Source organism: Dromiciops gliroides, chromosome 3 (assembly GCF_019393635.1).
Source record: "Dromiciops gliroides isolate mDroGli1 chromosome 3, mDroGli1.pri, whole genome shotgun sequence".
Taxonomy (NCBI): Eukaryota; Metazoa; Chordata; class Mammalia; order Microbiotheria; family Microbiotheriidae; genus Dromiciops; species Dromiciops gliroides.
Genome location: NC_057863.1, coordinates 597287238 through 597298129, shown reverse-complemented (window position 1 = coordinate 597298129; position 10892 = coordinate 597287238). Strand labels below are relative to the sequence as shown.

The window sequence follows — 10892 nt, the reverse complement described above, 5'->3', positions numbered from 1 at the left end:
ATGAATTTTTGTCTTGCCGCTGGACTTTGATGACTCTGGAAGAGAGAGTGAGGCTGGCAGCTATGCAATTCTGCCTCACTTAAATCCAATTCCATAGAAATCAAGACATTCCCCCCCATGATGCCATTAGTCTTCTTTGGAATGAAGGACAAACAACCATGTGCTAAGTGACTTGCCCATGAAAAAGGAAGACAGCCCCTCCTCTTAAGGAGCTCGAATTTTAATAGGATACAACCCATGGAGGACGTTTGGGTTGGAAGAGTTCACAGGGCTCAGGGTAATGTGGCTTCCTTAAGGTCTTTTCTGTTCACAAAACCCTACTCGTTTCTGACATTGCCAATGACTTTAGTATGGAGAACTTTTCTGTCTTGAGTAGCGGTGGCTGCTGGGGAGGCTAGAGCTGGAGGGCTCAGAGTGGCTGCCATCAGGGCCCATGGGAACAAGGTGACTTCCCTGGCAACTGGGAGCAGGGCACTGCTGTTCTTGGGACTATGGTGGCTGTTGGTTGGCAGTGGTAGGTAGTAGAAGTAGATGGATGATAAACAGGGACAGGCTAAGAACAGCAGGATGCTAAGGGTGAACAATGACAGGACCACAGTGTTGTATAAAGTCAGTCTTGCTTAATCCCCCCAGTGTGCCTGAAACTTTGGCACACCATCTTGTCAGGGCAGGTAGGAGGACCCCACCTTCATCAGAGAGGAGTGGTGTAGTGGACAAATGGATTTGGAGTCAGAGGACCCAAATCCGAAGCCCATGTGCATGACCTTGGGCAAGGCATTGAACAAATTTATACCTTAGTTTCTTTCCTTTCCTTTCCTTTCCTTTCCTTTCCTTTCCTTTCCTTTCCTTTCCTTTCCTTTCCTTTCCTTTCCTTTCCTTTCCTTTCCTTTCCTTTCCTTTCCTTTCCTTTCCTCTCCTTTCCTCTCCTTTCCTTTCCTCTCCTCTCCTCTCCTCTCCTCTCCTCTCCTCTCCTCTCCTCTCCTCTCCTCTCCTCTCCTCTCCTCTCCTCTCCTCTCCTCTCCTCTCCTCTCCTCTCCTCTCCTCTCCTCTCCTCTCCTCTCCTCTCCTCTCCTCTCCTCTCCTCTCCTCTCCTCTCCTTTCCTTTCCTTTCCTTTCCTTTCCTTTCCTTTCCTTTCTCTTCTTTTCTTTTCTTTTTGTTGGGATGATGAGAGTTAAATGACTTACCCAGGGTCACATAGCTAGTAAGTGTCAAGTGTCTGAGGCCAGATTTGAACTCAGATCCTCTTGAATCCAGGACTGGTGCTTTATCCTCTGCACCACCTAGCTGCCCCCTATGCCTTAGTTTCTGTTTTTGTTTTTGTTTTTTTTTTAGTGAGGCAATTGGGGTTAAGTGACTTGCCCAGGGTCACACAGCTAGTAAGTGTTAAGTGTCTGAGGCCAGGCCGGATTTGAACTCAGGTACTCCTGACTCCAGGGCCAGTGCTCTATCCACTGCGCCACCTAGCTGCCCCCCTATGCCTTAGTTTCAATTAAAAACCTTTTATTAAGTTCTTACTATGTGTCAGGCACTGTGCTAAGATTTGAGGATACAAAGGAAGGCAAAAACAGTCCTTGTTTATGTTTTGCATGACTACACATGTTATAATCTATGTCAAATTGCTTGTCTTCTCAATGAGGAGGGGAGAAGGAGGGAGAGAATTTGGAACTCAGAATTTGAACAAAAAGAATGTTTAAATTGTTTTTACATGTAATTGGGAAAAAATAAAATATTAAATTAAAACAGTCCCTGCCCCAAAGGAGTTCATAAGATCTCTCTCTCTCTCTCTCTCTCTCTCTCTCTCTCTCTCTCTCTATATATATATATATATATATATATATATATATACCTCTCTATATATAGATAGATAAATATAGAGAGAAACAAAGAGAGACACACATGCAGAGACAGAGGCAGAGAGACAGAGACAGACACACAGAGAAAGAGAGAGACAGAGTCAGAGACAGAGACAGAGACAGACTAGGGAGAAAGCAACTCATAGGAAAAGCATTAGCAGCTGGAGGAACTGGGAAAGACATTCTTATAGAACATGGCATTTGATTAGAGATATGAAGGAAGCCAGGGAAACAGAAGCTGAGGAAAAGGGGCTGAGCATGCTGGGTATGAGGGGGAGCCAGTAAGGCATGGAGGAGGGAGACAGAGAGTCCTGTTTGAGCAGAACAAAGCAGGGCAGAATATGTTACATGGAAAAAGGATAAAGGGAAGAAGATTGGAAAGGAGGAAGGGTCCAGGTTGTGAGTAGTTTTAAATGCCATGTGGAAGAGTTTATATTTGATCCCCTGGAGGTAAGAGGAACCCTTTTAGTTTATTGAGTAGAGGCGATATAGGCAGATGTGATTTAAGAAAATCATTCTGGCAACTGAGTGGAGGATAGATCGGAGCAAAAAGAGACTTGAGGCAGGGAGAGCAGTTAGGAGGCTATTAACAGTCTGTGGGAGAAAGGGACAGCTAGGGGACGCTATAGTGCACAGAGCATCAGGAGTCAGGAAGACTCATCCTCCTGAGTTCAAATCCGGCCTCAGACACTTGCTAGGTGTGTGACCCTGGGCAAGTCACTTAACCCTGTTTGCCTCAGTTTCATCATCTATCAAATGAGCTGGAGAAGGAAAGGGCAAACCACGCCAGTGTCTTTGTCAAATAAAACCCCAAATACCCCAAATAGGGTCACAAAGAGTCAGACATGACTGAAATGACTGAAGAACATGTGAGAAGGTAATGAGGATCTGAATTAAGGTGGAGGCTGTATGAAGGGAGACAGTCATGAAAGATATTTGGGAGATAAAAATGGCAAAATTTGATTAACTGCTTAGACTTTGGGGGGGGTCAAAGTGAGGAGTCAAGGATGACACCTTTTACAGGTGCAGTCTCTGAGGTCCCAGAGAGTCTTTTTTTGTTTGGTTGGGTTTTTTTTTTGTTTTTTTTTTGTGAGGCAATTCAGGTTAAGTGACTTGCCCAGGGTCACACAGCTAGTAAGTGTTAAGTGTCTGAGGCCGGATTTGAACTCAGGTCCTCCTGACTCCAGGGCTGGTGATCTATTCACTGCGCCACCCAGCTGCCCCTTGTCCCAGACAGTCTTAAATTTATTATCCTTTATTGTTGTTTAGTTGGTTTTCAATCTTGTCTGGCTCTCCATGACCCCATTTGGGGTTTTCCTGGCATGGTTTGCCATTTCCTTCTCCAGCTCATTTGACAGATGAGGAAACTGAGGCAAATAGGGTGAAGTGGCTTGCCCAGGGTCACACAGCTAGTAAGTGTCTGAGGTCGGATTTGAACTCAGGGAGATGAATCTTCCTGAGTCCGGGGCCAGCACTACATGCACTATGGCGCCACCTAGCTGCCCTACTGTCCTATGATTTAGATTCGTCCCAGCTCTGCCATATACTGCCTGCGTGACCTTGTTGGGCCTCAGTTTCTTCAACTGTAAAACGGGTTTGAGGAGCTCTTCCAGCTGGAAATCCTATGCTCTCCATACTGACTTTGAGCTCATTAAGGGTCCATGGAGCAACTGAACAGCTCTCAGAGCTAATGCTCTCACATAATGTCACAGAGTACCCACCGATGTTCAGATCTGGAAGGAACCCCGAGGGCCCTCACTGAACAAGGCCCTGCTCTTCACCACATCTGAATGGCCGTCTGGCTTGTATTTGAAGACCTCTAGGCCAGAGCTCCCAGATCAAGGGCAGTCCCGGAGTCCTCTGCCCTGCCCACCCACCATACAAGCAGCTGCATCTCAGGAAGTGCGTTGATAAGTGAACATCTCTAGAAGGGAGTGACTGAGATGGGGAGGAGCCTGAAGACCAGATCACATGAAGATCAGAAGAAGGAACCAGGAATGTTTGACCCTGACAAGAGAAGACATACAGAGGACAAGGTGTCTGTCTTCAAGCATCCTAGGGGCCATTGTGTGGAACAAGGATCAGGCTCGCTCTGCTTGGTTCTCAAGGGCAGGATTGGGGGCACTGGCTGGAAGTTACATAGGCAGAATTCCATTAGATATAAGAAAACACTTTTTGATAACCCGAGTTTTGCCAACATGGAATAGGCTGCTTCTGTAGGTAATGAGTTCCTCATCGCCAAAGGCCTTCAGGTAGAGGCTGAACACTTGTCTGTGATCTAATAAATGGTGGAGGGTATTCTTGTTCAGGTACAGGCCAGACTAGGTGGTCTCTGAATCTCTTTAGGCTCTGAGATCCTGTGACTGAAGAATCCCAATGCTGTCGCCATCACAATGACTTTTGTCCTCATACACATTGAAGCCTTGTCCAAAAGGCTGAGCTGTCACCGTCCTAGGGCAAATCAGAGTAATACTCTAAACTGTAGGCACCCCCTGCATTGCTGATGGATAGAGCCAGCAGGTGAAGGAGTGGGAGGTAGCCATAGCTCCAAGTACTAAAATATACCCGGGGTTCTTAAGTAGACCATCAGCCCATGACATTGCCCCATCGCCAACACCAGAGTGAAGTGTGTGGGTGTGTGGCTAAGCCTCTTCACTAATGTATTTCCAGCCCTCTGTTGACCTAATTTTCTCTTCAGGCTGACCGTGAGCAGACATTGATGTCACCTCTACAGGAATATTGGAGAATGTGCAAGAGGAGAAGGAATAAAGAGATATGTCCTGGTCCCGGAGCCCCCAGGGCGGATTCTGTCCCCACCTCAGCCTTTCCAGGCCTCTGAAGGCCAAAGGTAACAGGGACTAGTTCCCAGAAGGAAGCTGTGAAATAAGCCCATTTTCTGCAGCTCCTAAAATAGCTAAGCAGGAGGGCTCCAAGAATAGAATTTCCGAGTTACAAGGTGACCCATTTAGCAGGTTCCTGTTGTCACAGGCTGATGGGAACGAGATCATTAACCAGTGGCTGCCCAGGTCGGCATGGAGGCCACTCAGATCCCCTCAGCCCCTGATCACTTCCCTCTGAGAAGGGGGCATCATCCGAGGGGCTTCCCACACAGCCTAATGCAAGTCAAACAAAACACAGACCCAATCTTATCCCTCAATCAGGGAATGTTGGGAACCAGATTTGTCGGTGCCTGCAGGGCCCTTAGAAGGCAGAATGTCAAAGCTGAGAGATCTTGGAATATAGATTGTCAGAACAATAAAACAAAACTGAATGCTACATAATTTGAATGAATAAATGTCAGAACAATAGAGCACAGATGACTCGCTGATTGTCAAGACCAAGCTTTGCCCCAGAGAGGAAGTGAGGTTGTTGAAGAGGTATAGGACTCCAGGTATATAGACTGGTGAACACATGTCCATGTGCAGGCTGGATTCATTACAAGGCTCATATTTGAGGTGGAGGGTAATTGCTATATCTGGAAATGACTGTGGCAAACAAAAAAAAGCATGAATTAAAATAGCTTTAAATATAGAGGGGATGTCTGAGCTGGAAAAGATCTGAGAATAGGAAATGTTAGAGCTAGGGAGGAACTTAGAGATCCATTGGTGAAACCTGTTTGTTTTACACATGAGGAAACTGAGGCCCAGAGATGCTAAATGCTTACTCATGGTCACACAGGGAGTAATTAACACAATAGGGAACCAGAGGTGTCATGGGTCAAAGAGAGCAGAGGTTATACTTGGCGTCAGAGGGAAGAATTTAAGTGAGCAATCTATTAAGCATTTATTGTTATGTTGAACATTGGGTGAGATGCTAAGTTTAGCTAAGATAGGGTTCTCATGCTGGAGCTGGCTAGATTTATTTCAGTTTTATAAGGGCATAAGTAAGAGCAAAGGCTGGGCATTATAAGCAGGAACATTTGAACTCAGGGTTTACATCCAGCCTCAGTCACTATGTGCAGGTTCACCTGCATGAATCTTTTAACCTCTGTCTGCCTCAGTTTCCTCGATTGTAAAATGAGGATAGTAATAGCCTCTATCTCCCAGGGTTGTTGTGAGGATCAAATGATAATATTTTTTTCAATCTTAATAGTATTATTTTCCAGTTACATGTGAAGATAGTTTAACATTTATTTTTATAAGATTTTGAGTTCCAAATTTGTCTCCTTCCTTCCCCTTTCCCAAGATGGCAAGCAATCTGATATAGGTTATATTTGTACAATCAATGATAATATTTTTAAGGTGCTTAGCACAGTACCGGGCGCATGGAAGGCATTTAAATGCTCGTTTCCTTTCTTCCCACGTAAAAAGGTGGAATGGATTGCCTCTGAAGGTAATGAATTTCCCATCACAGGATGTCTCCAACTAGTGTCTATATGAGAAGCACTGATTTAGTGCTAGAAGGTAGCTCAGAGAATGGCTGATACCATCCTATATTTTTTTTTAATGGATGAGGAGCCTCACAGAAATTAAGTGACTTGCACAAGGTTCTCCCCAAAAGTCAGATGTGAAATTCGAACCCAGATCCTCTAAATATAGAGCCAGCGCTTTTCCCACTGTACTCACCACAATCTCTATGTCTTAACGGATTTGTAGTCAGATATAGATTAAACTAAATGGCCCCTGATGCCCTCAGCTCTGACATTCTAGAATTCTGGGATTCTATGAAATTCCAATGGGCAGTGGCTGGGTGGTGCAATGGGTAGAGTGTTGGACTTGGTCAGTTCAAATTCTGTTTCAGACACTGGCTGTGTGACCCTGAACAAGTCACTTAACTTTTCTCAACCTTGGTTTCCTCACCTATAAAATGGGAATAATTTCATATCAAAATGATTTTTCATCAGAGTAGAAATAGTAGTTTTCAGTGACTAGGGTTAGAGAGGAAAAATGAGCAAGGACAAGCAGGCATATTTCTGGAGGGGGAAGCAGGTGGCCAGTGAATACTCTGCTGTCAGTGCCTTCTCTCACCTCAGGGATCATTTTGTATTTTACTTCTCTGTGTACTTATTGATCCCTTCCCTAGCAAAATGTAAGTTCTTCAGGAGCCAGGACTGTCTCATTTTTTACTTTGTATGCTCAGCTCCAAGGAAGTACCTGCTGAATGCAAGAATTAACAGATGAGAAAAAAGGTCAAACTCAGAGAAAGACAGTAAGGCAGGTAGGGGGCACAGCAGAGTCAGGAAGATCTGAGTTCAAATCCTATCTCAGACTCTTACTAGCTATGTGACCCTGGGCAAGTCACTTAACCCTGATTGCCTCAGTTTCCTCATCTGTCAAATGAGCTGGAGAAGGAAATGGCAAATCACTCCAGTATCTTTAAAACCCCAAATGGGGCAGAATCCAAACCCAGGTCCTCCATTCCAGAGACAGGGCTCTTTCCAATACTTTATGCTGCTTCCTGCATACATAGTGTTTTTTAGGAATGAGCTAGAAGACTGAAATCACTTCATTTCAGGGCTTCTCTCTTGCAGGGTTTGAAATTTCTATTTTATTTCTTCTGCGAGGAATTGTGACACAGGAGAAAGAGCCCTGAATTCAGTCAGGAGACATGGGTTCAAGAGTTCCCTAAGGCAACTTATTAGCCAGGGGTCAATGACTAAGGCCCTTCCTCTCTCTTTTTGTCTCTTTCTGTCTCTCTTTCTCTGTCCTCCTCCCCCCCCCCCCGTTTCTCCATCTCTGTCTGTATCCTCTCTCTCCCTCTAACTCTGTCTCTCTGTCTGTCTCTGTCTTCTCTCTCTCCATCTCTATGTCTCTGTCTCCTCTGTCTGTCTCTCTCTTTTTCTCTCTGTCTCTCTTTCTCTATCTCTCTTTCTGTCTCCTCTCTCTCTGTCTCTCTGTCTTTGTCTATTTCTCTCTGTTTCTCCGTTTCTCTCTCTTTCTCTCTCCATCTCTGTCTTTCCCCTCTTCCTCCCTCACTAAACCATAAAATAGAAGGTCTGAGCAGCTTCAAACACTTGTTGCTTAGAAGAGGCTTATCATAGCTCTGGAAGGAACCTCAGAGGCTGAATGTGTCCAATCGCCTTCATTTCTTTTTTTTTTAAATTTAATTAAATTTTTTTTCCGATTACATGTAAAGCTATTTTTTTTGGAATTCCAAATTTTTCTCCTTCCCTCCCTCCCCTCCTCCCTCCTGAGACCAGCCAGCAATCTGATATGGGTTTTACCTTACAATCATGTTAAACATCTTTCCATGTTCATGCAATGCCCTTCATTTTACAGATGAGTAAACAGGCCTAGAGAGATGGAGTCACTGACCCAAGGTCAAACAGGGAGGACGGGCAGAGTCCAGGCTTGATTTAGGTTTCCATGATTCCAAGTTCAGTGTTCTTTCCAGAAAGACTGGAAAGGCTGAAAGGTACATTGATTTTATTTCGAAGTATTTTCTTTCTGTTGGTCAATAAGCATTTATTCAGTGCCTTCCCTATGCTAGGCAATGTGCTAAGCCCCGGAGATACAAAGAAGGGTAAAAGACAGTCCCTGCCCTCAGGGAGCTCACAGTCTAATGGGGGAGATGACGCACAAATCAGTATGTACCAACAAGATAGATAAAGGAAAATTGGAGATAAGCAACCGAGGGAAGGCACCAGTATTAAAGAGGGAGATTTTAGCAGGGACTTATAGGGAAGTCGGGAGGTAGAAATGAGGAGAGAGAGCATTCCAGGCATGGGGACAGCCAGTGAAAAGGCCCAGAGCTGAGAGATGGAGTGTCTTGTGTGAGGAACTTTAAGGAGGCCGGAGTCACTGGATTGCAGGGTATATGGGGAGGGGATCAGGGGAGGGAGGTCAAGGTCTCATGTGTGATGTCCTCATTTTGTTGTTCAGTCTTTTTTCAGTCCTGTCCAAACCCTCTGTGGCCCCATTTGGGGTTTTCTTGACAAAGAATTTATAGTGGTTTACCATTTCCTTCTCCAGCACATTTGACAGATGAGGAAACTGAGGCAAACAGGGTTAAGTGATTTGCCAGGTGTCACATGGCTAGTAAGTGTTTGAGGCTGGATTTGAACTCACAACTTCCTGATCCCAGACCCAGTGCTCTAAACACTGTGCCTCCTGGCTGCTCTGATATCCTCATTACCAATTTACCAGTGTCTGAAGGACATGGGGTCAGGAAGCAGGATGACCCATTTATTGAGTTCCTATTTTTATAGGGAGACAGAGACAGAGACAGAGACAGCTGTTGCTGGGGCCTTCAGGTTACATGCCCACAACTGGGATTTTTAGGAGACACATTGTGATATAGTGAGAAGGGGGCAGGCTTGGAATCAGGAGATCTGGGTTCCAGCCTTGGCTCTCCTGCTTACAAGCTGTGTGACCCTGGGCAAGTAGCTTTGCATTTCTCAGCCTTAACTTTTTCTTCTATAAAATGGTGATTAAAAAGCATCTACTGTCTACTTCTTGGGGTTGTTATAAGGCTTATATGAGATCAAAACACACATCTCATATTTCCATGGCACTTTAAATTTGACCAAGTCCTTTCCTCAAAAATGCCCCATGAAGAAAGTAGAAGAGGAGTCTGTAGTTCAGAGAGGTTCAGTGATGTAGTGGCTGGGGTCACACAGTTGGTAAATTTCCAAGCTGAGATTTAAACCCAGGACTCTCCTGACAACAGCTGCCCACTCTTTTTATCTTTCCTGCTTTCTTTTGGCAATGGGGCTAAGTGTTAATGATCATACACCTAATAAGTGTCTGAGGTCAGATTTGAACTCAGGTCCTCCTGACTCCAGGACCAGTGCTCGATACACAAATCACCTAGCTACCCCCAGCTCTCTTTCTATTATAACATGGGTCCTTCTTGAAGTGAGGTTCTTTGTAACCACAAGTGATGATACAAAGGACTTGTGATTTTACTCCACATTTGGGAATGGGTAGGGGTGGAATTCCTGTTGGGGGAACTTCCTCCAGTATAGATTATAACCCCTCTGTACTTTAATAAGTCCTAGGGAATGCCTGAGTCTCAGAAGGGCTAAGTGACAGCATTACACAGTAAATGTCAGGGGCAGGATTTGAATTCGGGTCTTCCAGACTCCAAGCCCAGCACTTAACTGTAAAATATTATAGAATTTGAACTACACACATGGGCAACTATTACAATTCCTTTTCTACACCCCCCTTCTCTATCTTGATGGCCTCTGGATGAATCTCTCCCTCAGAAAGATGAGAGCAGCTCTCCTAAGCAAAGCCACAGAGAACAAACTGAGTGTAGTACATTTAGGTAAAAAGGGGGAGACCAGTGTCCAGCCTCTGAAGGACCTTGAATGGTAGCATAAGGGAGAGTTTGGGCTTTCTTCGGGGAGCTGGGGGAGTCATGGGAAGGTTTTTAGCTGGGGGCTGAACCCCTAGACATCCTTTTCCTCTTGGCCACAGGAGATGGTACGGTCTTGTTGAAAGTTATGTTGACTCAGCTTGTCATTGTTTCCAGCCCAGCTTATCGATCAGCGTGGGGGGGGGAGGGGCTTTGGTGGGGGAAGGAGACACCATGTGTAGCTTTTTGTATTACCTGCTCTTTGTCACGCACCTCCTATCTGCAAATTGTCACGTTCTTGCTACCTTGGGCAGGAACTGAGATTCAAGGGCCCAACCTCTGTTGCTGAGGTGAAATATCTGGATTGTCTTAAAGTTACCTATAAAAGCTGTCCTCACCTTGAAGCCATTGCTGATCCGCAGTGATCAGTTCATCAACGTGTTGCTACCTTGACCTTTATAATAAAATCCTTCTAATTCTCTGTCCCGAATTGCGCCTTGTTAATTAGGGTGCAAGTCCAAATGGGGAATTTTCCTTTTAACAGTCAGAGCTAGCTCTCAGACAAGAACTTGTAGCCTGTCCCCAGATAAGCTCTAGGGCTGATAGGAGACAGTGCCAGGATGTGTTCCCCTCACCTTCTTTTGAAGATCAACTGAGGGAAGATGGGGAGGCTGGAAGCTGAGTGAAATCAATGATGCCCTTTGCTACTTTGGGAGTTACACAATGAATGGATCTCCCGAAGAAAAAGAACCCTTCCTCACCTCCTTACTATCCTTCTCCCATAGTATCGTGAATTC

General features: G+C 45.1%; 1 pseudogene; it reads left to right on the top strand.

Annotated features, from left to right (window-relative positions):
* Positions 1-2699: 2699 nt before the first annotated feature.
* LOC122748125 overlaps positions 2700-10892 on the top strand; it is a 40365-nt pseudogene continuing 32172 nt past the window's right edge.